This window comes from Rhea americana, unplaced genomic scaffold (assembly GCF_003343005.1).
Source record: "Rhea americana isolate MKP2758 unplaced genomic scaffold, rheAme1 scaffold_245, whole genome shotgun sequence".
Lineage (NCBI taxonomy): Eukaryota > Metazoa > Chordata > Aves > Rheiformes > Rheidae > Rhea > Rhea americana.
Window position 1 is genome coordinate 168,695 of NW_028186363.1, and position 24,461 is coordinate 193,155.

A 24,461-nucleotide genomic window follows, 5' to 3' on the forward strand; every position below is an offset into this window, starting at 1 on the left:
GATTGAGATCCTGAAAAAAATGTGAACAACTTTTTGTCTTTCTTTCTTTTTTTCTCCCCCCCTCCATCGCAGGGATCCCGCTACCCTTGCAGCTGGCCATAAATGAGGACCAGGCCCCGCCACGCCGCGCTTTCACAAGGTATCCCTAGGTCAGCGAAGCCATCAATTAGGCTGTCTGAAGTTTTATCACCAGCRCAGCGGCAATAAGTGCTGGCCCAGAAAGACTTTCTGCTCCTCTGCCGCGGGAGCCCGTAAAGCCGGGGGTCGCGGGGAGGTCAGTGCCAGCCGGGGGCGACCCCGGCGGCCGCCCGCGCCGCTGCCCCGCGCCGCTGCCAGCCGCGAAGCCAGGCACCTCGGCCCTCGCTGCAAACCGGGCGCCGGCGGGGGCCCTACATGTGGTTAAGATTAGGCCCCGAACAGCTTCTTTCGCCGGTCGGGTACCGCAGCGGCTGCCGAGGCTTTTTTTGAACGCCGGGACGAGGCGCTCAGTTGGCTAACGGGGCCTGGGTTTAATTTGGCCGGCAAGCCAAAAAAATCAAGCGTTCGCGTAGCTCTCGTTAACTTAGCGCGCGGCGGTCCGAACCGGCGCGCACCCAGCCACATTAATCTCGCTAAAATAATTTTAAAACTTACTTATGCACGGAGTTGCTTTCAAAGCAGGGCAATTTTCCATCACTCACCAGCCACGCTTGTTTTTGTCCCCCTTCTTTGTGTTTGAGAACACTTTAGAGCTTACGCACAGGTTTTGTATGCTATTTCACAGTTCAGACTTTAGTCTAGTGACCCTTAAGGAGTGCTAATGAAGTTGAAGACTAGTGTTTAATCCTCTTCAGAAATACTAACATGCCCATCATCCAAAACAGCCTCCAATAATTGCCACTGGGCCCGATCCAACGCCCGGTGAAGTCTTTCAGTCAGCAGCTGAAAACTAAGTTCATCAGCTCATTTAGCAAATTGCTAACCTTTGCGTTGCACAAGCGCTACAAGGCGCGCTGTTGTGCTCTCTCCCCCCCGGTTAAATTCCATCAGATAACAAAAGATGGTACATCTTCGATTACATCTGCGGTAAGCTCAGTTGGGGAAATTTCATTAGACAGATGCACAAATGCTACAAGTACCACTAAAGGGCTCTTTTGCATCTCTCTGTGTACATCCCAGAGACATTCTTTATTCTTTAAGGAAAGTATAATTCAGTTGTCAGAAATGTCATCCTGCCTCAGAATTAGTCATGACTTCAGGTATTAAAAATAAAAACCCAGACACAGTCAGCGTACTTGTTTATTCCCGTATGACTGCAGTGCAGGGAAGGCACTTCTTCCTTCAGCGCTGTGATTTCTAGACATGCTTCTGTCCTCAAAGACAAAAGTCTCYGATAGGACTTAATTTGCTTAGCTGCTTTCCAGTAACGTTGCCACGCTGACCAAATGGAGTCTGACCTGAACCTTCTCTACCCAGCACGCCTTTTATCAGCTAAAGTTAAGGCCAATAGAGATTAACAGGAAAGCCTGATAAGACTGTTTTCTCTTCTCCTATGAGCTTCTAATGGTGTATACAGATGGCAAGGTTTTAAAGAATGGAATGAATGCTTATTTAGGCCTGTAAAAAATCACAGACAACAGAACCTCCCCCCCGCTTTTAGTTTTTTTTTTTTTTTTTTTAATCACAGACAACAGAACCTCCCCCCCGCTTTTAGTTTTTTTTTTTKGTCCTACGAACCTGTTTTCTTCAATCAGGCCACTCTTCGGGAAAACCAAATTGCTTTTTCGTTTTTTATTTAAACCCCGAGCACTTTTTATTATTTACATCTGGTGGTCCCCTTATTTATGTCCCTTTCCACTTCCCTGCAAACACACCCTCACTCCCAGGGCTGCGGGGCATTATGGGCCCGGGCTCTCAGCAGGAGAACTCGACACTGTCTTCAAACAAATAATTAAGGGGAAGGTTAAAGGTTCACCCAGAGGTCATATCTTTGGATACTCCTCAGAAAGTTTACATTAGTAAGAAATGGGTGCCCTCTGAAGTGTTTTTTTTTTTTTTTTTTTCAATGGGTTCGCACAACAAGGCAGAACATTAAGGAAATTCTAAGGTTTCGGGTGACAACCGCTTTGCATTTATGAGCGCGCAAATTTGGATGCGCCATACTAGTGCTAGATATTCAACAGCCACCACAGCGGAAAAGCTTTCGGGGTTAGTATTGAAAACCTAACCTCGCTCAGCCCGTCACTTCCCAAAGAAACTGGCCTTATTTTATTCCACCTTCATGAATAATTCCAGCTTTTCAGTGTGACCTGCTGGGACGATTCACTAGCTATTTTGGAGATGGGACCTGCAGCCCTGATAGTGAGTTTCCCAAACTTTATCTTAGAGAGAAAAAAAAAATGTGATCACAATCATCACATTTGTCAAGCAAACTTTAGGAAAACTCGCATTTGGTTTTGATTTCTGATTTAATTATGTTTACTATGTCTTCTGCTATTTTGCACATGTGCAAAACTACAGGTGCAAATGATGTCCTGTAGACAGACAATACTTTGTCTGAAGAGAAGATACACTGCCATATACTTAGAAAGACAGATTTCAAAGGAGCACAAAGCCTTTAGGCACTCATACCCTTTTGGAAATCCATGCCTATGGTTGTTCTGAAAAATCCTGGTGATAAATGCCACCAACTACACCCACCAATAAGTATGGCTGAAAAATTACATTTGGGATGATTTGTATTTGCAAAACTGGAGGTGCAAAGCAGACACAAAGTTCAGGTCAAGCTAAAAATCAGATGCAACATTCATTAGCAGTAGCTACATCACATAAAACATCAGCACAATTGGTAGACGAGCACAGAATGCAGTGTTTGTGGATTATAATTTATTCTGTATACTGCCCCATAAATATGCATAGTGCATAATAGATACATAGAAACTATAGTCCCTGCCCTAGCCTTTACATTTTTCAGGGCTTTTAAAAATATCTCATGAAGCCATCTGTAGGGCCAAAGTAAAACAAAATACATCCTTTTGCACAGCAGTTCAGTTTGTGCATTGCAGAATCCCTGTAATGTTGTTTTGGCACAAATGTCTTCAAGAGGCATTAAAAGACAGGTGAAAAAAAAGAGAACACCAGTGCCACTATTTCCAGCATTATTTGGAACCCTATAAAAAAAGAATTCACAGCTCTGCTCCTGACACTAATTGCTTACCTTGTTCATACCCTTCACCCAGAGGCCAAAGATTGAATGGTCTGAAAAGATGAGTAAAATCTGTCAACAGGACAAGGATTTCTTTGTTATCCTTTTGTTAATAGTAATTCCTGTTACTTGGATGATAGCAGCACTTAGAGGACCCAGTGGAGCTCGGGGTCTTTCTTCACCTCCTGCTCCGCAAACACTCTGTAAGGGACAGAGCTTGTCCAAAGGAACTCAAGAGTCTGAGCAGACTCCTAGGCAAAACCTGGGGGTAAGGAAACACCTTTTCCCCGTTTGCAAAAAAGGAAGTGAGACGAGGGGGATTAAATGACAAGGCCAAAGTCATACAAGAGATCTTTGGCAGAGCCACACACCGAACATAGATTTCCTCAGTCCTCCGTCGGCGCTCCGTACAATCTGCTATCCATATGCTATCTTTCCTTTGTTCCCCCAGATTAGCAGTCAGGCACACTGGCAGGGGAGTGCACAGAGAGCTCACATTGCCACTGTTTGTGCCTTACCTGCTGTGTAGATAAAGAGGGGTCATCAGCCTCCAGGGCTGCGAGTCGATACCTTCACAAGCTCTACATTCATATGGTACTTGGCCCTCATTCCAGAATGATAAATGAGGTGTGTAATGTTGAGAAATACATGTCACTGACATAGTACATTTAATGAAAATCTCACTTCCTGCATTTTGCAAATGACAGATTACCAGCCTCACTTATTCAAACAATAGGCTTTTGAAATGAAAGAAGGTATTTTTGTATCCTGTATTTTTTAATCACCACCTAAAGCAGTCACATACATTTTCTATAGTCAAGATCTTGTCCTTCTCACACAAGTAGTTCTGGTAACTTTAGTGGGACAATTTAGGGAAGCCAAGCAAAGATTTGGTTCAAAATGCATGACRATGTTGACTTTTAAAAGAAGTTATTTCCTTGTGAAGCATTTATATCTGCTTCCAGCAAAAAACAGTAGAGAAGTGAAGGTGCACTAGTGAATATGCAGTGCAGTCTGGTGATTTGGTAGCCTTAGTCCTAATTGGTTCTTACCATTGCTAATTAGCATGATAATATAATCTAAAGAGATGCATTTAATTGCATCTCTTCAAATAGAGCCTTGTTTTTCTTTATCCAAAATAAACATGTATTCCGTATTTTATAGGAAGTCCTATAATTAATCTTCTTTATGTATTTATCATATTTTATTGCAAGTCGTATCATATGATTTGAAAGTCACATTTGCATAATACATTTTATTTTTATGATAAATAACATTCAGATAAAATTACAAAGAAGTATTTATGTAAAGTGCAAAAGAGAATAAACAGCAAATACAGATCTCTTAGTCTGGCACATCCAAAAACATTTTGTTGTTTCTACTGTCTTTTTTTGCTCGTACTATGTGTTTCAAAATGCTATGACCACTCCATAAATGAATCTAAACAAGATTAGTTCTTGAAATATACTGTTAGTGGCTGTACTGATTGGTACTCAGAATTACAAACATCTCCAGCTTTACTCTAAGGTTATCATGGAAAATTCTTGCCAAGTACGCAGGATCACAAGCAGCTGGTTTCTGGAGGATGAATAGCACGTATGCTTAGGAAACTACAATTCCTCCTCAACCTGGGGTCTAACCTGAAAAACTCAAGCAGAGAGAGGTATTTAACTCCAATCACTTGTTTATACACCTACTATCTTCTGTAAGATGACCTCGTGCAAAATCRAACTGATCCCCTGCAGCAGATAAATTTCTCTTTTTGAAAAATTGAAGGACAATATGGAACCATCTAGTGCCACACAGAACTTTGCTGTATTGCTCGTCAATCTGGATTTCCACTTAAAATATGCCCCCCAGAAAATGAGGTGTTAAAATATGGCATTTATTTATCAAATCAGCCACCATATAAATGGCTTTTCAATTCTTTATAAGAAAAGTTTACAAGAATCAAATGTATGAGATGAATTTATTCTCAGTTCTCTAAAAGAATTAATGACAAGGAAAGTTTTACCTCAGATTAGACTTTAGCCTGAGAAAGCATTTCTGCCCATTCACTTGGAAAGAATATAGATACTGAAGGGACATTGTCACAGACTTAGTCATAGCACTATTAAAAGTAATCACGACAGCAGCAGCAGCAGCAGCAGCAACAATAACAATAATAATGTAGGGTTAAAATTGCTCATTGTCTGACATCTAAATGTTCAACCTTTCAAAATTATTTAGGTACCTAAAAGAGAAAGTAATTGTCTGGAGAGAGTTTTCAAAGACCTGCCAAATCTAGATGAGAAGCTCAGCTCTTATTAATCCCAGGTAAACGGGAGATGAACTTAATGAATAAATAGTGTTTAAGCACCTGCTTTCATTTTTTTTTCCTGAACAAGAACCTAAAAATGCATTCTAAAAAAATCCAAACACTTTCACCTTTGATAGGAAAATAAATCCTTGCCTAAATGCTGTTTCAGAATTTGGATCATGAACATGCAAGGGTTTAGTCCACGAGTATATTACACCGATCCTTTGTTGCCCAAGAACATCTCTAACTTTGAAGGAAAAATAACCAATGAAATGTTACATATAAGTCACAAGGATGTTTTCACAAGTAACCTAGAAAATTAGCTTTTTCTCCACAGTCTGAAAGAATCATTTCAGAAGCCCTGAGTATATCAGAGCAGTCTGAAAGAATGCATTTGAAAAGACAAAATTTGCAGAAACACATTTATCCATATATACATACATGCATATATATATATACATCTCCTGTTTGAAACAAGCTTTGTCTATCACCCAAACTTTCATCTAAGCAAGTGAAATCCAGTTATTTTAGTTTATTTAACTTCTCCCTCCAATGTGTATTCTAAACTGACAGAATTAGGTTTAGGTGTCCTTTTGCATGTCTGTGTACAAATATGGTTGAAAAAAAACCTTGTTTATGCTTCACTGAATCTACGCCATACCTGGTTACCAACTCTTATTTGCAACATTCTTTACAGAAAAGTTAAAAAAAAAAGAAAAAGAAAAAAATAGAGTTAGTCATTTGGAAATGCGCCATCTAAAAAAGGCTCCCTTAAGTCATGAATATTGAGAAATGGAGTCAGTTACATGATTGGTTTTCAAAGGGAGAGGGAGGGACTGGCAGGTTTATTCCCTGACAAAATTTTACATAGGTTTGGATAACCTTGTTAAAGGAGGGGGCTCTGGAGGTGTTTAAACTGACTTTCTTAAGCTAATTTAAATATCTCACATATCTCATAGGTGTGATTTGAAGGACCTAAGTCAGCATCTAAACTAGATGCCTAAAATAGCCTGAGGCAGGTACTAACAGTCCCGAAGATCTCTGCCACATCTTGTATGTTTATGTTGGCCCTTCTAAAGATACCTTATGCCATTTGGAGTTGCCAGTTGCTCAAAAATCATGAAGCTGCCCATCCTGTAACCATGAGACCATCTTAAAAAATCAGAAATTTAAATAGCATTCTTTGTATGTACTTTTGGGTGTTTTGAGTTATGTCACATTTTTTAAGCTGTTCTCCTCAGTCACAAAATCTAGAAACTTACTCAAAAACATTTTCACATAATCATTGTCTCCTGGAGCTGAGACTTTAAGTTAAACATGAAATAACTTGAGCCTTGTGATAAAATCATGAGAATTGGCAATGCTGGCATCTATTCACCTCAGAGAAAATATGTATCTTTAAACACGTAACTCTTGGTTACCAGGTTACCTTTTTGGAGCACAGGAAAACRGTTTTGGCTTCTGCCAAGAATCTGATGTGTTTCACAGGGTAGCACGTACACTGAAACTGCAAACGATGGGGAGCTACACTTGTTTATTCCCTACGTCAGGTGTTTGTACACATGGACCATATTGGTATCTGGCCTTGGGGTTYGGTGGCAAGACGACGCCACCTTTTCCATACAACGGCAGGCAGACAGAGGAGCGAGTCCTGAGAAATGACAGGGCTCGCTCGCAGCTTCACGCCCCACGCTGCCGCCTTGGCGCTGGGGGGCYGCAGCCCTTCCGGGTCCCTCGCGGCCTGCAGGCCGGCGCCTCCTCCGCCGCCGCCCCCCAGCCGCCAGAGCCATAGGCAGCGCACACGCGTGCTCAAGGCCGGTATTTAGTAATCTTGGTAGAAGACCAGACACTGTCTCCGGCTGCAAGCTGGTCCGGCCGGCGGCCCGCAGGCCTGGCACAGAGCCCTCCCGCCATTGCTGTACCGCCGGGCCAGGAGGGGGAGCCGGAGCACCACTTCCGGGCCGCTTGGGGGCGGGGCCTGCGCCCGGCAGGGGCGGGGCTTGGGCAGATGCCCAATAGGCAGAGTGGAGCGTTCTCCTGGGGGCGGGGACTGGGCGGGGACCGGCCCGGACCGGTCTGGGCTGGTGCAGGGCGGCCTGGGGCGGTCTGCATGGCGGCAGTGCCAGGCTGTGCTCTGGCTGTCTGCAGGCAGTGGGTGCGTGGGGTGGGTGTGCGCACCGCAGGGACGGAGAGGATTTCTCTGGGTGCCCCCGTGCTGTGGCGAGGGTTGTGTACCCAAAACGGGAGTTGGCTCTGTGAGTGAGCTGCGTTCATCGCTTGGTGGAAACGCGTAAGGGGAAGGGGATCACGCCGTCATGGACAGCGAGGGCACCGTGAAGCCGCGCAGGGAGCGAGAGCCGGTCGCAAGAATAAATCTGTTAGCGTGAAGCTTAATGTGGAATTCCCACTACACATGCACAAAGCGATAGGCACAGATTTTGTTTCCAAATCCCTTAACTTCGGTGGAAAAATAGCATCCTTTATAGCCCTTGGAATTCCAACTGATAATAAACACCATTCAGTGAATGTAATCACACCCGAAGCCACGTAACAAAACATTCCAGCAGGTCATGATTTCTTAAGCAATGTCTGTTACTTTTTAAGAATGCCATTCATACACAGTTATTTATCATGCACCATAAAAATGATCTTTTAAAGATATTYGAAAGAAGGGAGGAGACAAACAGACATATTTCCTCAGCTATTCATATCTTAAAGATAAAATACAAAGTCAATAGACATAAGTTGTAGTATATAACCTCATCCTGTACTTGATTTATTGCAGATGGGAATCAACTAGAAACTGAATTACTTTGAAATTTTTACTACTGACATTAAAATTCCAGGTTTGTATACATACATCTTGAGGAGATGCTAAATGCGATTTTAGCTAATTTGGCATGCACTTTGATTTGCTGGCACTCAGGCATCCATGTTAAAGTCAGATACCAGACCTCCTATAAAATCTTAACTAACATACGAACTTTAAAATGTGTTAATTTATCATGTAATCTATCAGAAGATGAGACTTTCAAAACTAATGAAGATCCTGCAGTTTTGAAAACACAATCAGCTTATCCAGCTTCTAACATGGGAATTGAGAAGCCTAATTTTAGGGAACTTTTTTTTTCTTAAATACAATTTAATAATACTACATTGAAGTGAGTCAATGTATTTTTAACTGTTTCGCACTGGCTTTTTTTAGCCAATTCTACATTGACCTGAAAAGGAGCGTTATCAACAAATTTAACATCTATTTAGCTTCCCTGATCAAATTAGATTAAGGTATTAATTCTCCTTCTTACTTTTCRATGGAAACTGCCTAAGTAGCAACTTGCCAAAAATGCATAAAGGTGTTTAGCAATTATGTACTGGATATGTTTGAAGAGATCAAGGTGCGCTTGCATGTCCTGTGCTATGGATATCTCTGATTAGCTTGTCATCTGCTCTGAAGAAGATGTAGCCCAACTCTCCTATGCTATGTAACAGGCCAGCTGTTAGCTGTCTGTCAAGCACCTAAAGTGGACAAGTAGTCCAGGAGCAAAAATGTCACTCCTTTGATCTGGCAAGGAGCAGCTGCTGATTTATAGAGTAGGACTTTGTTCTTCCGTTCTATTTTACTTTCTTTCCTAAGGCAGAACCACAAAATCCAGTAGAAAAAAAAAGTGCCGTTCTCTGCAACATCAACAAGCTCTGACAACTGCAACAGGGTTTTTCTTGGCCCTAACAAAGCTCTCAGGCATCTCCTTTGACGCTCACCTTTTTTTTCCTTCTTCTTTTTGCAATGCGGTAGTTATTGTTTAATTCAGCTTCTGTAAATGGAATGGACTGTGGCCAGCAAGCCTGGGGCATAAACACACCTGTATGAAAGAAGCCTTATTGTAGCAACCATCTACAACCAACCTGCACATGCACTACCAGTTCGTGAGTTCAGAAGGAATGTTCCACTTTTCTTGACAGCAAATTCTGCCTTAAGATAATGTTTTTTTCTACCCACTGTCCTGTCTTGACCATGAAGCTTGTACACTTTTTCATTGTTATTAAAATCTGAAGGAAAAAAAATAGGCTAGGAAATACGTATTTTTCTCTCTGACAACCAGTGGACCTCAGGAAACTGGATCTGAGTAGCCTGCTTTTAAGAAAAAACGGCCAAAATAAATTTATAGAAATACACTACTGAAAGTTTGAGAACTACTGATTCAAGACATACTGCTTCTGTTTCAGAGACAGTGATACAATTGTAGCCACCTCAAGCTTATTCTGTTACCGATTCTACSCAAAACACGTTTTGGAAGAAAGTATTTAGTAGGCAGCAGGATTTGATGCAACTAATCAGACTGTGACAGGGTGAGCCCAGAGTACATGTTCTGTTCAGTTCTTTTAGAATTGAAAGCTGTTGAGGTCAGCAGATTCTATGAAGTGATCAGTACACTGTGCTGGGTGTTAAATTCCTACCTCTCCCATAGAAATAATCAGGGAGTTTTCTCTGCTGGTTTATTTCCTTTCTGATTGTTTTCAAATTTATTAACCAAAAAAAACCCCAAACAAACCTACAGGCCACAAGAAGAGGCTGCACTACAACGCTGCTGAGCTGCAGAGCAAAATCTTGCATGTTTATAGATGGGGATGGGAAGCATGCAGCAAGCTGAGTATGACCCTGGTATGTGGCTACGCACATGCTGCGTTCACACTTCTTTATGCTGTAACTTTAAAAACAGAGAAAAAGACTTATAAAAACAAAGATCGGAAGAGGTGAGGGTGGTGGGGGCGACATCATGAGTACAGGATATTTTGCATATATGTTAGCTTGTGGAAATAAATAAGAACTATTACAGCCAAGGCCCTAAGGGAGGCAGGGGAATGATGATGTACAGGATAGTATAAAATGATATATTAAAAAATGTGCTGTCAGTGGAACAATAGAATATTAAGCAAAAGTCCATGATAATTGGCAGATATTTAGCTGTAGACATCTTGCTCTGGTTGGTGGGTACTAAAGTATACGTGAGAGGAAAGAGAACTAGTTAGGCAATTAGAAGTAATAGACATAAATAATACACTATGTATAAACACATACACACACCTCTATGTTATACATGGATAATTTAATCACCTCTCAGTAAGTTGTACCTACATGGTGATCCCTTGTGTTTTACTCTTTGCACTRTTTGGTTATTGCAGATTCAGCTCTTGTTAATCTTTCTCTCTGTAGATACAGAATCATGTTATTTTTTTACCCGTCTGATTAATCCAATACTGGTGGCAAGACTTTATCAAACCAAAGGGTCTGACAGTTTAGTAGCTAAAGATATATTAATACTGCAGACACAGGTGAGACTGCCAGCTTTGCCATGCCATGCTGTGCTATGACTGAAGTATGAGCTTAGGTATAGGATGGTATTACTTAAACTGTATTATTAAAGTGTGCTAAAATGAAGAGGTAATTATACAAATCTTCCCAGTGTCATGATGATAAATTCTTTACTGTGTCTCATCCCATGTGCTCTCTMTATCCCATAGAAATCAGGGGAAAATGCTTTAAGAACATTATGGAGAATTTGTTAGTATATGAATGGCTATCATGTGCCCTGTCTTAATTACCATAAGCCAAACTGGGCTAGAATCAGGGAATGGAAAATAAAAAAACACTGTGGATAGGTCTGTGCTGCCTACACTCCATACCCAAGGTTCCTATACTTTTCTGACCAGTGCCTCATCTCCCCCAGGACTCAGCCCTTGCTCCTCCATCCACCTTGCTGGCTCACCAGAGATAACTGCAAAGCTGGCAAGTCAGCAGTAGAGCTCACTGGTGCTCCATAGGGGTCTTGGGTGGCCAGATATGCTATGATGGAGCACATACAGGTGAATGTTGCACACCTCTCTGTTGTTTCTATTCTTCTGAACAAGTTAAGGATTGAAACCGAGAAGGTTTGTGCTTTCTGAAGTCCTTGGGTGAATTCCTATGGATTTCAGAACTGAACTGCCTTACAGACAGGGCAGAGCATTATGGGAGCCATGTTCAGGTTCCCTAGCTAAAGAGGGGACTTTTTTTTTTTTTCCTGTTAAATTACAGATAGATAGAGAAGTATTTCTTAATGTAGTCATTGGAGCTTAAATGTCTCATGTGAAAATTAAATCATACAAAAAGGAGCTCGAAACTGAACACATATTTCTTCAGTGAAAACTAGCCAGTTTTGCATTGTGTTCCACTATCCCATAGTTCGCATACAATTAAGATATCTGTTACGAAATGAAAGCCAATCTATATAACCTATCTAATATTTATCTTTCTGTTTGAGAGCAGTTTGGAAACTATGTGTGTGATCTTACATAATTCTAATAACTGGTTGCTGATGGATTTCAGTATTAACTGAATTGACTGTTCTGACTGATACAGTGTTGAGTCAATTTTCAGTAGGACTTCACTAATTGTTCTTACACTGTGTAGGGGTGAAAGCATCTAMAAATATGTGTAGAAACCTGCATTTGAGCCCATAAAACAGGTAACTGCAGAGCTGAATCCACCGGTATTTTGACTRCTTTAGCCTGATCTAGTAAAACACTTGGACGCATAAGGAAAATTTTCAAAATGACCTAGGCCTATTACCAAAATCATCATAAGACCTGTAAAGCTAGTCTTAATGTTCACTGAAATTCAGATTTAGAAGGCAATATTAGCAAAAGGACCCTGGACACTTTGGTGTCTAATTTGTAGGTGATCTGCTACCAAGGAGACTGCCTCTAGTTAGATGTTCTAGGAATTGTTGGAAGATGCTTAGCTACCTAACTGACTTTTTCTAAAAGAACCACTTTGCTGTATGCTGAAAGTACCTGAATTTGTTAGGTAGATTTCTACTTTTTAACATCCACTCATATTAACATTTTTGGTGCTGCATATATATGTATTGTAACAGCTAGTTACTTCATGCCATTATCAARCTCTGTCTCTGAGTTAAGAGGAAAACGCTTATGTCCACTCGTATGGACCTTTTAATGAGAGACATCTAAGAGGTCTGTTCTTTCTTATAACCATACAGATAAAATTCACTTTTCTTTATAGCCAGCACCATAATTATTTGAATATTTATCTGGAAGGCAGGAGATCAAGTTTCGCCTGCCTTGATTTGGAACAAAGTCTTGAGCATAGATAGGGCTCACATCCTAAAAGAATATCTGAATCACTAGCACATTTAGCACATTAAGCAAAGCTCTTTCAGTTCTCATTCTGAAGATGTTCCACCTTAAGTAAGTAATTATAGTCATTGTAATTAATCAGAACTTAACTTTTACACATCTTAWGTTGGAACCCTAACCAACAGGCTGTACAGTCAAGCCCTTGTTCTTACTTAATTCTGCACTAATGACTAGTCGTTACATACATAACAGAATTGGCAGTCAGAAGAACAAGAAAGGCATCATAACAAAGAAGAGTAAAAATGGAGCGTTACATTCAATAGCCCATTGATTGGGAAATTCAACTCACTTGGAACACTTAAGACATTGATTCAAATCAAAGCCAAGAGAAGACTTGCAAGCATATATCCTATTTAGGAAGTGAATSTTCTAGCCAATGAGCCATTGAGTATAACACTCCCTCTACCCCATTTGCCTCTTTTGTGTAAAGCTTGCTACAGCTGAGGTATGGCAAGATTTTGCCGGCCTTTAGAGAGATACACTAAGGCCAGGCGAATTTTCTGTTGAAGGTTGTGRGTCACTCGGGGACATGTTACTGTCTGTTTATCACCGTATCTGTATGAGTTCCAGTTCTTTGAAAGAAATAAAAAATTTAAGCTCAATAGAAACATGATGTAAAACAAAAAAGTTTGTGAAATGAGGGAAAAATGCCCCAAATTAGCCTGCGGTATCTTSAAGCTAAATAGTTGAGCAATATGCTTGTGTACATAAGAATTTAAAAATAAATTTTAGGAACAAGTCACTACAAATAAAAATAAGAACAGTCTTTTCATTCTAATTCAAGGTCCAAACTGAGTAAAACATAAAAAGATAAGCCAGCAGTCAGAAAAGGGAAAGTTAATTTTTGTTTTTCCCTTTGAATAATTAAAATTATCAATAGCGTAAATCTGTAAGATTTATCAATGTGTAAATCTGTAAGAATAGTATACACTTTTTATTTGACAGTAAAAATCCCTATAATATGTAACTATTTTAGAAATCAAATATAGCATTATACCTGTAATCTTTTAGCATGACAAAGCTTAAAAAAGAAKAATAAAAGCAAAAAATGCAAACATGCATTGACCAAAGCATCAAAATACTTGTTTCTGTAAAAGCCAGATGATCTAATAAAGGGGAATTAGTTTCCATTTCCTTTTCTTGATTCTTCCCCAGTTGTTACATCCAGTCTTTCCAATGTGACTATATTATCATCCACAAAATTTTTAGCATCATCGTAATCATAAAAGATATATTTTATATCTTTATAAATCACATGAGGCTTAGCAGACCCTGTAATGCCACATCTGCTTTTATCCCAGTAAATTCTAGCCTAAGACAGCGTAGCCTGTAGTGTCTCACCTGAGTTCTCTGAGACATTTCATGAAATGCATTAGCTCTGTGATTCAGTGAAATACATACAAACAAATACAGTGGTCTAAAGCTGAAGAAAGAATTACCACTCTAAATGGGTTTTGACAGAAGCCTGATTTGAAGAATCTTGAGTCTATTTTATATATGTCCCTTAATCATCAGACAATTCTACTGAGATGAGTGGTCCATATAAAAGACCTGTCTAATTTTTGAAGCCTGATACATGTTTTCAGACTCAAAGAATTCATGTATCTAGAAGACCTGCCTTCCTGTGGTGGAAGAAATTCAAGCTCATGGAACAACAAATACAAAATGTGATGTAAAATTTTGCATCCTAATTTCTCACACAAATCTCACAATTCTCTCATTGCTGGGGCAAATCTGATAGCAAGACATGCCACTGATAAGACTGGTGGCTACAMTTCCTTTTCAGGTGTATTAAATTCAAGTAAAAAAAATGGTGAGTGAAACTTCTTGTGAACATGTTCTGTATCCAGACTGGAAAACAAACAAACAAAAAATCCTAAGTGCTCTCAAGATCATGGACTAGTTTTCCAATATAGCACAGTTCTATAATAACCATTTAAGCATGCCATATAATATTAATCTTTCTCATGAACTCAGTCCCAAACTAGTTTCCATGGTGAGAAATTRAGAGGTATGTACAGGCAAAGGAAAAGATAAATGGATAGCCAATGACATAGAAAGGCTCTTTAGATGGGAGATACGGTAGAAAGACAGGATTTTTCAACAGAGATTGCAGAACAGAGGGGAGGGCAGTATTAGATGAACAGTGAGAGCAGAGAGGAGAATACAAAAAAAGAAACATCTATGTTGAAGTAGGTTTTGACATCGTTTTTTTTTTTAAAAAAAAATTGAAATTGATCCAGAAAAGGATGGTGGAAGGCTGTTGAAGTGCCTGAAGTAGGAGGTGATTTTGATGTATGTGCGAGAAGGAAGCATCAGCATTTGGCACATTAGGGGGCATGAAGAACTGGGACTTAAGAGTCCCGAGGGAAGGGAACTACAATAGTCAAGGTGAGAGGAGATGAAGGCACAAGCATATGTGACATACATGATTAATACTGTTGGAGTAGGAATAGAGGCAGAAACTGGAGATGTGAGAGAAAGAGCCACGTTAGGAATTGAGTGTGGATTTGGGGCAGTGAGAACAAATATATGAGGAGTCATACAGGAGTACAGAGGAGTAAGACTCATATTTAAGGGTGTCCAAAAGATAGTGTTGCTGTGTGGGATTCTCTATCAGTTTTGGTTGCCAGGTTATAAAACCATCTATATAAAGTGATTWAAAAAAAGTGATCTAAAACATGAGCATTTTTTTAAAAATGCTCTATTTATTGTGACTATTAGTCAAGCAATCTCTGCAATAGCTGCAGCTGGGGCTTGTTCCATCTTACCAATACTTTTAAATCTCGTATACTCATTAACATGAAGTTTTCACAGTATTTTAATGTGATAAATATACTGCCCTCCCTTTATTGAGTTCTCTTTTGTTTGAGTGTATTACACATCCCTTAATATCTAAATAAGTTGCTCTCAAAGTCATCGCAACATAGCTACGTTTTAGAATAGAAAATGCAGATACGGTCCTGATAAAGTCCTGTAATGTTTATTAAAAACTTAGTAGCTTTGAACAGTTTATTATAACCTAGAATCAGTATTGTTCTTCATAACATAATCCAAAGGTCCAAGTCCCAAAATAGTTTACATGTGAGTATATATGTGAAAGGGTGTCATCACATCAGTTGTTTATCCTAACTGTTGTTTGCAGTGTGCAGAGCACAGAGTGGGCTTTTACTTACGACTGTTTTAAACAGTACCTGTCTGCCCTACAACTCTCCAAAAGACTCCATGTTGAGGTTAGCACAATAAAGAGCTTGATTGCTCTAAGCAGCACCATCATTCAGTCTGACAGCACCCATTCATTCACTGGGGACTAAATAAAAAATACCTAAAAAAAGAAAAAGAAAGAGAAGGACTCCACTGTTGGACTTACTGACTCCTGAAAGAGCAGCTACACTATCATTACCTCCAAGTGCATACAACCTGAGCTTGAGGTTGGCCTGCTTAAAATTGCTATTTGCTATGAAGGGTTGGCAAACCAATTTATAAAACGATGGGGTAAAAGTAAGTGAAGCCCTATTAAAAGCTTTTCCTTTCCGTTAAACAAGAGTGAACAGAATAGGGCTCTTTGTCAGTTTGACCCATTTATTACCTTTGTACATTTTCCTTTATTAACATCTATTAGCTGATTAGATTAGAAGTAATTGGACATCATTAGATAATTGTATCACTGTAGCTTCTTATTTGAGAAAGGTATTAAATCCAAACACTTAAGATACATAAAACCAGGTGGATGTGTTTGTCTGTCTGTCCATCTGTCCATTCAAGAAACCTTTGGATATTTTTAGAGAATTTAAAGTGGTTTCACAACTCAAAAACAAAAGAGGACTTTTTAAAGAAGGAAAATACACTTAATTAAACAGGTGACAAAACTATTTTCTTGTCAACATCTACAATATCCATGACACAGTGATGTTGTGTAATCGTTCCTATGGAATACTGGTTCTCAGAATCATAATGAGCTGCTATTAGAAAAAGCAGGGAAGTAGTATCCCCACAGAGTTATCTTGTAAATTATTTATACTTGCAACACTTCCACATAATGGCAGTTTTAAACTCAAGCAAACAAAGCAAACCACACAATAAAGAGAGGGGAAGAAAATGTACAGAAACTCCTTCTAAATGCGAGTAGACAGAAAGGTGAGTCAAACAAACTAATCAGATTTCGTTTCCTACACAAATCCTCATGAGGTTGGCAATAGACAGCATCAAAGCTTTTGAGGGTTGTGTCACCTTGATAAAGGATTGAACAACAGTGTGTCTGATTTATCTCTCACATCTAAAATGTAAAGGAATGCAACTTTATTTGTCTGGTGCAAGTTTGCCTATTGTCTTTGAAATGCTGCAGTGGACCGCCCCCCAAAAGGCTTAGCTATCAGAAGGGTGCAAGTGACAGCGGAGCCTCGTGTAGCTGTGTTATATTCATCCCCTAGGCTATGGTGTTAGGTTTGCTCAGGGGCTTGGGGTTTTGTTGTTGTTGTTTTTGTAAAACCTTAGCATTGTGAATTGCTTATTCTGCTTTCCACACTTGCCTTACTAATACACGTAATGATTAACACCTTAAGAACTAAACCCTTTTCAGAAATATCGAGACGGGATGTCTTTTTTAAAAATTGTACTTCTGCCAAACACAAGTCTGCTCAGTGCAAAGAGGATGTGGGTGAATCTGCAGACCAAATAGCTCAGACTGACTGATGTAATGGTCTCCTTCTGATCCTAAACTGTTTACATTTATGAACATATAAAGACCATCCTGTTCACTTTCCATTAACTAATCCATGAGTTTTGTTTTAACCATCAAAACAAATTCCTGGTGAAATTGCTATCTTATTAACTTACCGAGCAGCTAAATTTAGTTACTTTAAAAGCACATCTCTACTCCACAAAAAGAAAGAAAAAACATAAGGCATGTTTTTCCTCCCCCTGCTTCCTGTAAGATGAGTATCTAAATATTGTCAGCCTTTTGTCAGTCACAATACAAGTAAGTTTTAAAAGTACCCACTTACTCTGAATGCCCTTGTTTCTGTGCATTTGGATTAAGGTAGGCAAAATAAACACACAGTGAAAACTTTGGCCTTCTTTTTAAGCAAAGTGACCTTTCTATGTACAAAAAAACTGATTTGACTTAAACTAGCACTTCAGTTTCACACCAGCACCCCCATTGATTGTAGTGGAGTAACATTAGCTTAAAATTGGAGTAACGGAATAGTGGATCAGGCCCTATATTCAGACATACGTTTTCCACTAGATAATGGCTACTTATATATTTATGAATTTTAAAATGCTTTTCAATTCAGCTATCATTGTTACTGTGTGCAGGAAGTAAAGAAGTAAATTGCAACCAAGCTTTTAGGGGTTTATTCCCTCATGAAGCACTTGTATTGTAAGTGTCGGGGAGGGCAACTGTATAGTGCCAGTGCCCTCTGCATAATAAATGATACTGTTGAATATTCTTAAAGTAACGTCTGCATGCATGCGGTTTTGGGGACAGGGCTATTATCTATTTTGCCTCTTAAATTCCTAGATACTCTGCCATCATTTCCTTTGCTCAGCTTCACAGAAAGTTTCAAAGAGGCTTAAGATAACTGAATCTATTTTGTCGTGATCACCTGTAGAAGCAGCTAGTACTCATAGGGCTGTAACAGGTTCAGGCAAATGTGTAACTCCAGTGTCAACTGGAATTACATGCAGAGACTCAGAGCAGAAACAGTATATAGCTCTCTGTTCCCAAACATGACAATCATAATAAACCTTAACCTCGACATTCCTTGCTTTCCTCAACCACAGCTAAAAATGCTGTACACATTTATACCATCTAATGAACCAGCCATTAAAGTGAAACCACAGATCTATACCAATAGATTATCAGGAAGAGAAGTGTGAAGTGAGCACTTGCTCATTGTAGTATCATGGTAGTTACAAAGAAGAACAACCTAATAGATCATCATCTTCCTCCTTCTGCAAGAGTAGGGGATAGCCTATCAACATCCCATCAGCTACTGAAGTGTCAGTCTGTACACTGGATGGTGAAAACATGCAGCRCAAAATCCCAGGGGACAGAAATTCTGGCTGACCATGGTGAATTTGTAAAGAAAATGATGGATGCCTATTTTACTCTTCTTTGATGGCAATACAAAGGAAGGATGGACTACTGACCAAAGTGGGGGGTGGGATTCAAGAGCTTTGTGCTTGGTTTCTGGATTCACCATATATTTTCTTTGTTAACATGTKTAAACCAACTAATTGTAGATAGTGACTGATTATGAAAAAAATGAGGTTTTAAGACTTTGGCTTTCAGGAGCAAGTAGGCAAAGAAAGAGCAGGAATGAGTGGAGTTCAGACTTGACTCCTTTCCCACCCACACCCTTTAGGCCAGGGAAATAACCAGCACTGAAATGATAGCAACATATAGCAGAGAGTGCTCGGTAATGGATGCATATCACCGTAATAAGGAAGGGCAAAGTAGSAAATTGTGCTTTTGCTATGCCTCAGAGATGTTTTCCATGCTATTCCTACAATTTTACTAAAAATCAAACCCTACCTGAAGCTCAGTTTCCTATTAACAGGATATTAATTATTCTTTATCTCATCTCTCATTTTCCTTGTATTGTGATGATCCATTTTCTGTTGTTTTAGGTAAATTGACAATGAAGAGCACAAAAATATTTAGATGTGAATATATACATCCTATACACTGCACAGGATTTACCTTCCTCTGACTGAAATTCTGAAGATGGCTGAGAGCCTGATTACACTAGTTACAGTTACAAGAGTCTGGTTTAAAATTTGTTCTGCAACTGCTATTCACATGTAACTCTTCAGAAGTCTTTTTAACTTTATTTTTATGTGGGATAATTAGTGTGATATTTAAGAATTCTAATCTCATATAAATGCACAATCAAAACACATATTTTCCTGTGAGCTAAAAATGCCTGGATTTCAGTTTTGATTCTCAAAAGAATGTTATTGTTCCTGCAGGACGTGCAGTGGAACATAAAAGAGCACTTTACCTCACCACTTGAATTGGATGAATTTTTTTCTTCTTTTCTTTTTTCTTTATTTTTGAGTGTTTAATTGATTGTTGTTTTCTGCTTTTTTTCCCTCATCATCTTTGTTTTTTTTTTCCTGTGTGTGAATTTACTGCTTTCAAAACCCACAAAAAAGTTCTGCTGTCCTTATACTGTGCTTCTCATTTCATCTGCTGAGAACTCCTCAAAGGGAAAAAAAAAAAAAAAAGCTGTTTTCAATGTCAGGACCCACTGAGTTGCTCGTCTGTCTTTGGGGATGCCAAATAATGATATGGACTCTATGATATGGACTACAAGATCCACCTATTCACTTCTCAAAAGCCACAAAGCAAATGCTGGTAATTAGCTTTTGGCAAATACTGGTATGAACTGGACTGGAACTCCTAACTGAATTTGCAAATGTTTAGGTATATGAAATACTTCCTTTTGCATAAAATAAACAGTATATCAATGTGGTAGACAGACAAATTACCATGTCCTCCTGAGTCCATCCATCAATGCCTCCCTCAGATCATGGGGAAGAGGAGGAGAAATGAGAATCCCAGAAAGGAATCTCTCTCACATTTGCAGACACCAAGAAGAAGAAATTCTAACCAGCAATCGAAAAGAAGAGGAAAAATCAACCATTGAAAGTGGGAAAGAAGAGATAGTACGACATACAAGTAAAGAAAGAGCTTATCGTACTTCCAGAACTGTGCACAGCAAAGTGGGGCACATTGAGTGCTTGGTTGTTTTTTAAATATGTTGATGGCCAAAGCCACATTGTGTGCCAAAGAAACAGAATTTAGACTGGAGCAAATAGCAATGAGATAGCTTCATTATCATATTTGAATAGGAGTTATTAGAGCCTGGTTTAAAAAACAAGAATATTGATGTAGCTTCAAAGACTGTAGCAGAAGACAGGACAACTATGTTTATCGGATTCTCATGAGGAAATACGTAAGCTTCTGTGCATTTTGGTTCACCTTAGTCCTATTTAGTTTTAATCTAGACCTRTTTTTATGGGTTTCTTGTAGATATGTTTGCTATTAAGCAAATACACTTGAAATGCTTCATAACAGGTGGCTCATAGGAAAACACATCCTATCAGCTGCCTGTGAAGTGAACAATGTGGAGGGGAATAGCAAAGCCAATTCACTCCAGCAGCCTTCCAAAGGCCAACAAAARACTTAGAAGTGGAACTGAGCTGCAGTGGTAGGATCCAGCAGTTTCCAGGGATCTAGGCCTGTCACAGGAACCTTCTGATTTATTTGCTACTGGTATTATCTACTTTTTTTGTATGGTTGGAGAAAAGAATTTCAGTGCCCTTTTCTGATCATCCCAATGTAAGCAGAGGTCTGTGTTTCCACTGACACAACTCATGCTTCATGTAGCTTGTATTCCCTTAAAAAGACTATTCCTTGAAAATAAGCCCTCAGTTAACCATATTGCGGTGCAAAACATGGGCAGAGAAGACTGTTAATAGAAACCAAGCATCAAGAAAACACGAGGAGCAGCTTTGCTGGGATAGAGGCCGTGGGAATAATTTCCCTTTGTATTGTGTCCGTGGTGGTATACCCTGCATTACTGTTGTACCACAGTTTGTTTAAATTGGTAAAGTTGCAAATACACTGGGGGAAATTCATATGCCCAAAATTTACTGGAATATACAATTATAAAAGCTGTGCTCTGAAGTCAATGTGTATCAGGTACATGTTTTGTAATATAGTTTATGGATATTTCTCTGCAATTTCACATGCTAGTGAGAGAATAGATGGACCGTAACACCTGTATGGATCTTCATGTATCTGCSGTCATCTGCTATTCTCAATGTCATGACACAGAAAAAAAGGGGATGAACAGAAATTACTGCAGTCCCTTAACTATGCAAGAGGGGTTCTTTCCTTCCTAATTTTCTGGAAAGTCTCCCATATCTCTATGTACTGTCCTGCAAATGCTGTTTCAGTAGCTTATTACAACTGCTATTTGAGGACTGATTCAAAGTTCATTGATACCTATGGAGAAACTCCATTTAATTTCTGCAGGTTTTGAAACGGGAACGTGGAGGACCTGATGGAGAGGTTAAAGGAATGAAACCACTTTGAAAATGTCATCTTAACCTGCCTACTYGTAACCACCTCCTCACTTATATTACCTATGTAATGTCCCAGTGTGACATTCCAGGAAAGTCAGAGAATGAAGCAGCAAAGCACTTTTATATTTAGGAGAAAGTGATTTTTTTCATGTTTTTATGTTATTTTTATGCTTTTACGCCTAACATATTTTAACGCTATTTTTATGTATTTTTATCTTGCTTTGTAATATATATTGTCATATAGCAGGAAAATACACTAGCATGAAATTCCAGCAAATGGCTTTTGCAGTTTTCAGCAGTTTACCTTTATTACTTTAGTGCTTAATTACTTAATGTTTTAACACCTCTGTGGAAGCATGCAGCTCCGTCTCAAAGTCTTTACACTGTTCACACGGTGAAGCCACTTGCTTGCTTCACTGCTAATTCTTATTGTTTGAAAGGCTTTGCAGACTGTAACAATCTTCTCAAATRTTACATAATAATTTAGGAGCTAGATTTCCAAAGCTATCCGTAGACCAAAACCAGACATGTGCTTTGTGGTATCTATAAAAGCATGTGAGGGCCATTTGAAATTKTCCCACCGTTCCGTATTACACGTATACGTATGCAGTGCACAGACAGMTTTGCASCTCTGCTGGAGCTTCTACGAGCTACTGTATCATGAGCAATACTTGTAATAATTAGGCATTCTGAACCACTTGTCAGAAAAAAGGAAACCAAAAGTTTCTGAGTAAAGTTGCAGGAAATATTTGCAGTGGACGTAACCACATAAAACTACTCCAAATCTAGGTTCCAGCAGAAAAAATAAACCTCAGTCCAGGTTTGTAGAGTGATTCTGGACTCRTCTTTAATTTTCCATCACCCCGTATCTTATTTCAGAACTGAAAGAAATGTCATAGCCAAACTCAAGCTCAAACCACAGTGCTGCTTCTGGATTTGTCTCTGCTCTTTAGAGATAAACAGAATTTAACATTTGAAATGAACGTTTTTATATATAAAAATAAGCATTAAGTCATGTTTCTGAGGAAGAAAGCTCCTCCTCAGAAGTGCTTTTATGCAAACGGGGCTCTCCAGAATTTAGATGTGCCGAAGACTGTTGGGGCTTGTTCTCCCTGATTTAGCAGTTTACTTAAGCATATGTCTGCCTGTAAGCACACAGATAGCTTCATTAATATCGGTGAGACTGCTCGCGAGACTGCTCGCATACTTAGGCAGGTGCTATAACAGTGTAATGGAGTCTCATCCGAAGAATGAGCTTTGARAATGTTTGTTCCTGAACAAGTCAGCCAACAGTCATTTATTTATTTTTTTTTAATGATCCAAACTATTTTGTCCTTTGTGTGTGTGCAGTGTTGAGGAAATTCTATATGGTTGTGAAGCTAACAGAAAGATCCTGCTTTCTTTTTGAGTCTAGAAAACAGAAATAGTCCCAGTGCCTTACAAAGCACTTCATGGCTGGTTTACAGAACATTGTACTCATCAACATAAAATACTTTTAAAATGTATTTTTTTCCCTAAAAAAAAAAAATAGTTCCTTTCTTGTAAAATGGCACATTCTTCCTATGGAGAGAAAATAGTCTTTAGTAAAGGCTCACAAGCTGAACAAGGCCAGGCAATGTAAAAACCTGTAGAAACTTTTCTTTGGATTTGATTTACATTGAAAAATATCAAGTGAAAAACAGCATATTTTCTTCACCTTGATAAAAGAGGGTGTTTTAAAAAAAGCCCTTCCAAATACAACCTTTTGAGAACCACAATGAAAATGAATTTTTAATAAGGTTTGCCTTAGTGAGGTCCGTCTTGGCCAATAAGACACTTTATAGTGCAAGTGCAATACAGAAATTTGACTTGAGAAAATCTATATACTATGAATTACATCAGTCATTGAATTAGGTAAAGAAAACATAAGAAAATGAAGAAATGATATATTCCAGTAAAAAACAAAGAACAATTGCAATCTAGTGCATATAGAATAAGCACTATGCATATTCTATACTATAATTTTCCTGATTCTACACAAATGCCATTCTATCATGACCCARATTTTGTAAACCCTTTCTACTTCTATCTATAGCTTTTAAGATAAAACACAGAATTTTCTTCTCTGCCATCTTTAAATTAACCCGTACTCAACCAAAGGTTAACATCAGTCTTAYGACTTTAAGTGTATAAGAATAAAAGCACATCAAAGCGTAATCTAAATCTTCCAATTTCTCCCAGTGCTCTGTTCCACCTGGAAAGTGCTCTTTTATCATTGGTAACACCTAACTAATGAGCTCACCATTCCAATTTTACCCTCTAAAAAGAAAGAAAAGTAAGGCAGCTGAGTCTTCAGCTCGCTGAGGAAAGAGCTGCCCTTCTGCAGCTCTGCGTCCCCGTCAGCAGACAAGACTGCCTCTTTGAAAATTCAGACTTGGGAAAAWTTTTGTCAAGCCAGCATTCCTCGTTCTTCACTGGCTAGCTTCTTGGCGCAAATGACAATTCACGCAAAAAGAGTGTAAACACCCTTGGTATACTCTTTGTTTAATAACTATTGCAGTGTTTTTGTGCACTGAGTGGGGAAGTGATCGCACTAGGTGCAGAACATTTGCCCATCAGCTTTAGTCACATCTTTCTGAGCAGAAAAGTTTTCACAGGGCACATGCCTCCCAGGAATCTCATGGTGTTCAAGCACTTCTAGTCGTC

The 24,461-nt window shown here is 39.1% G+C and overlaps 1 protein-coding gene across 1 annotated transcript in view; it reads right to left on the reverse strand.

The window, feature by feature from the left end:
• Window positions 1–24,461, reverse strand: part of MEIS2 (Meis homeobox 2) — a 170,564-nt gene that overhangs the window by 7,092 nt on the left and 139,011 nt on the right. The gene's annotated exons all lie outside the window — the stretch shown is intronic.